General features: G+C 34.7%; 1 long non-coding RNA gene across 2 annotated transcripts; it reads right to left on the reverse strand.

Moving 5' to 3' along the window:
- Positions 1 to 568: 568 nt before the first annotated feature.
- On the reverse strand, positions 569 to 4,849 carry LOC130218752 (uncharacterized). Of its 2 annotated transcripts, none has more exons than XR_008835990.1 (4): positions 4,719 to 4,849; positions 3,583 to 3,651; positions 3,386 to 3,484; positions 569 to 2,323 (listed from the first exon to the last, which is right to left on the reverse strand). It is a non-coding gene; the product is annotated as an uncharacterized LOC130218752 (long non-coding RNA). The 2 variants fall into 2 exon arrangements; XR_008835991.1 differs by lacking the exon at positions 4,719 to 4,849 and adding an exon at positions 4,013 to 4,105.
- Positions 4,850 to 5,075: the final 226 nt, after the last annotated feature.

Here is a 5,075-nt window from a genome sequence, read left to right on the forward strand (position 1 = left end):
CATTAACGGAATTATCAATAACAGTAGCGAACTTGAGTTTATGTGAAAGTATGTCCACGTTTTTTTGCTACCCGCATCCTTTGTCGTGTCACTCAGGTGAAACACCATATTCTTTGCGCTGCTACGGTTGAAGAAGACAAGACTCTAGTTTTGGGCTGCTTTCTTGAACTTGAGAAAAATTATTACAGAAAGTTTCTGGTGTGCGATATCCAGTAACTGCTTTTATGAAAATCTATAGGCCTAATACTAGTAATCAATTAAAATCCCTTTAAGACTGATAAGTTCCAAAACTTCATTAAAGGATTTAAACACTTTTTAAAAGAAAACTGGTCTTATGTAAACTTTATTTTAATAAAAACAAATCAACAAAATCTATTATTTACATCTACTAAATACTATGCTAATGTTGTTTTTTTAGTTTATTTCTTAGTCTTGGATAATTTAATGACTAAACAACATTAATTTAATGCAATATTATTTTTGTAATGTCATTTAAAAATAATTAACAAAACGACAAAAACTATCACAATAAAGAGAAGAAATCCAACTGGTGATACACAATCAGGCATTTATTGACACAGACTGGTAGGCAAATTAAATCCAAACAGTGTAACACAAAAACATCCTTTTTGCCAAAACGTCTGCTGTTTGCGTAAAAAAAGCTAAAATGCTGAATATAATAATGCTAAACTGAAAATAAAATTGAATCAACAAAAATGTCAATAAGGATGCTCATGGATAATTGCTTATTGATATAATAAGTATTAAAACAAAGCAAACATTGCATTTAATATTTAAGTGCTAAAGCAGAAAATTTACATTAGGCACCGTTTTGCATTCACGTTATGCATTCGAGCCAAAACAGATCCCTTTCTTGTTTACAGCCGTTTCAGTTAGTAAACAAGTACAATCATGCATGTGATTTTTATATACGCAATTATTTACAATGACAGTACTAACATTTGTCATTCAGTCAAATCCTCTGCAAGCACAAGCTATGTCTTAGCTGATTTGAACGTACGTGACCAATTTGGTGTGCACCAGTAAACTTAATTACTTTGTGCATTACATGATATTATGATGATATTATCATACAAAGGTAATAAATTGATCATAATTTAGTGATTTTGCTAAATCTTATTTTCATCGTTTAAAATATTTCTACAAAATCATACTGCTTTACATTTTCAGCAGTCTGATGAAACATTTTAAATATAATCATCTTAACGCTCACTGAAAATTAGGAGAGCAATTCATTTCAAATATATTCATATTTTTAATTTGAAGGTTTCACATTTAAAAAAAACTTTTTTGTTTTACACAGCGGATGCCGTTCCAGCCACTACCCATCACTGGGAAACACCACTCCCTCATTCACACATACACTATGGCCAATTAGGTTTATTAAATTCACCCATAGTGCATGTCTTTGGACTTGTGAGGGAAACCTGAGCACCTGAAGGAAACCCACGCCAACATGGGAGAACATGCAAACTCAATGCAGAAATGCCAACTGACCCAGCCGGGACTCGAACCAGTGACCTTCTAGCTGTGTGGTGGCAGTGCTAACCACTGAGTCACCATGCCAGCACAGTCTGGGTTTGCTTAAAAGTGTAAAATTTCTACATCATTTTTCTTTTTCCGTGTGATCAAGTAATTATACTACAATTTGCAATTAATCTACCCAGCACTGCTTATCTGACATAATCACTGCCATAATCTCAGAGAAATTGAGGAGCGAAGAATATTTATGAAATGAAAGATATAGTGAAGTGAATATTCCTCAAAATGGAACTTTCCATCAGAATAAATGTGAAAACACTGTAACTGTACACTATAATTACACTCAAACTGTGAATGGGTTGATAAAATGGAGATCTTCCCAAACAAACTTCCTCACTGGCTTTAGCAATTCTCTGGTTTAACTTTTAATATGTAATGTAAATCACACTCAGCTGTGTGCTCCATATCAGTCCAGATTAATATTCTTGCTTGCGATGATGAATTAATGAAATATTGTTTTGATTTTTGACCTCATAAATCTAATCACTGTTGGCCAAATCTTGGGGAAAACAACCTGATACCAGGGCTCCCTATTACCCACAAACAGACAGGATTCTGCTCTTATGCTTTTCTGCATGGTCCAAACCAAACCTAAGAGTCCAGAACTCCTCCTTCACATGAAGTGAGAGCACCAGCAACTGTCCCAGCTCTTGACATCAGGTCCTGTCATAACATTGTTACAGAGGTTTCATTATTTCAAGGGAGCCAGTCCACCATCTCTGGAAAAATAAAGTTTTTTCTTCATCTCCATCCAAGTCTTCTGTATGGAAGCAGAACAGAAAGCCATTAGGATTGTACAGTAGAAGCCCTGTGTGATTATTATAGGCATGGGCATGATAACCTTAGTTAAAAATATCACGGTTTAACGGTATAGGGTATATGCCGAGCTAGTGTTTTTCCCATACTGAAAAACTTCCCGTGACCTGTTATTGTGAGTTTTTTTCCATTTTATACGATTACTTTTACAGCATCGATGTTGTAATGTAATTAAAATATAATCAGTTAAACAGACTTTGGCAGTCATTCAGTTGCTCAAGCGTAAAACGAGATAAAAAGCTGTTTACTCGCATGCGCCCGTCAGAATCAGCAGGCTAGTGCAGAAGCTCCATTGATTATACTGGGGTAAAATAAATGCTCATATTATAAAGACGTGATGGGAAAATTTTAATTTAATGCAGTGCTTCTTGTACAATCTGAGGCCCACTTTATATCTGATATCACTCAGCCAGTGGAGATAGCTGATTTTTAAAGAAAACAGACCTTAAATGCGCCGAATTTGCATTGGCGAACACTTCACCGGAAACGATTAACCCAGGTTACTGGTAAATTAAAAGTCCTATTAGCATGCTTCGGCATATACCCCATAGTGATTACTGCTCCAAAATTTTTTTTTTTGAAAAGTCTGAGTACAAAATTCATATTGAACACAATATATTTTATTTTGAGAAACACTTAATATTTTTTGTAGCAGTAAACATGTCTTGCTAAATAGTTCAAATCAATGATTGACTTCTGCTGTCTTCATTAGCTTCTAAAACTCTGATTTCTTTACAATTTAAAACAGAATTTTTGAACACATTTTCTCCTAGAAATATTGTTGTCCATAAAGAATGTAAATAAAAGAAAATATCTTACACGTACTGTAGGTATAGCAGAAAATTTTGGCGGTTTTAAAACCTTGACGTTTCCAAACCACGGTATACCTTCAAAATGGTTATCGTCCCATGCCTATATTACAAATTTGCATCACTCAGAACTAATACACTGATTTACTGTAATCAAAGCTTGTCCAATTAGTGTCTGAAAGTCGTGTTTCTGTCACCTTAAGTAGTTCTCATGAACACTGCAGCCTCGCCGTAGTTCCACGGTCGTACAGAGCTCTGACTAAAAGATGGCGCTGTTTCCTCCACTGAGAGAGGAACTGTTTGGTGCATTACGTAATCACATTACTTCAGGTGTTTAAACTTTTATTTTTATAATTGTCTTTATAAATAATTAAACATTTCCACAATCACATACCTGAGTTTTGTCCACAGATCAAGCATCCCAAAACTCTTCTTAGAGACCGCCATAAAAATGCAGTTCTACCTAGGGAGAATAAAAACTTAAATTAGGATAACATTAGCTATTAATAATCTATTGTTCTAACTTAAATTATGATCTGATCTTGTATTAAATGCATTTTTAAATCAACAGTCGTTAAAACATCTATTATTAACACTGAGTGCGCTAAAGTTCACAGATGACACTTAATGATGGTTTCGATATATTTAATCGCTATAATCTATCTATATAATCTCGTCAAATCGCATTTATAAATTATGATTAAAAGTCTCGACCGTCAACCATTTTTCTGAAAACCGTAACGTAACAGGAAGCAGAAAACGAGCGAGCAAGACAGCATAGTGTTACACTCAAACTACGGCTGTAACATAACCACTCATCTGACCTGAGTTGTTGCTGTTATTGTTGTTGTTGTTGTTGACTTCCATGTCGAAAATTGAATGCGTCAGTGTTTAGTTCGGTGTTCAGTTGTTCTCTGAACTCAACATGGAGTTTGTATTTCCCGCGGACAGGAACCGCCCCTTCTGCTGTGACTGTGACGTATCGTGACGACTAGACATGCTTTGCCAGAACTCGCGCCAAATCACTTCCTACTGCAGTACATGCAGTCTCTTTTACAGTCTATGATGCAGCCTCAAAAGTAGACATCATCAAGAAAACGATTAATTTTGTATTTTTCGAGCTGATTTTCACTGGGGATATGTAGTGTATAACCTCAGAGCTCAGAGTCATAGATTCTACTATTACCAAAATCCAAATATCTGAGGTTTTAACAAATTTAAGGTAATATATTTAATACTAGGGCTGAATGATACGAGATGCACATAATTATTTGAATATTTGTATTTCATCAATAATCTAAACTTGATCTTTTTACTACTCTATTAATCTGAATAGTTTAACAGGTATTTATTCTTGCTTAGGCTACATGTATATGAGCCACTATACTGTCCTGCATGCCTGACTGACTTGTTCCACAATTTAAAAAAAAAAACTAGGCTTCTTATTATTTATGTTAAACTGCTTTAACACAATCTAGACTGTAAAAAGCGCTGTAGAAATAAAGATTAAGTTTAGGATTAATTGCTTACCGTTTTAAGTTACCCCATATCTCACTTCACTGAGGAAAAGCACATCGCATAAACTTTTTTTCCGCACTGAATAAAGTCCATGCATCATCGCCTGTCCTTTAGTTACACTGCACTGATGTCTGCACAGCGCTGTTACTTGCATTGCATTGCACACGAGTGATGATTTCCCGCGAAGCGAGCAACGGGAAGTCCGCCTCTTTCCCGCGAATCGGACTACCATCAGTTTCCGCAGATCATTTTCGTGCATTTATTAATAACTTTTTTTATTGATCTTCTCAAATGTATCTCACTTTTATGGTTTTATTATTATTATTATTATTATTATTATTATTATTATTATTATTATTATTATATTTT

This window comes from Danio aesculapii, chromosome 3 (genome assembly GCF_903798145.1).
Source record: "Danio aesculapii chromosome 3, fDanAes4.1, whole genome shotgun sequence".
Lineage (NCBI taxonomy): Eukaryota > Metazoa > Chordata > Actinopteri > Cypriniformes > Danionidae > Danio > Danio aesculapii.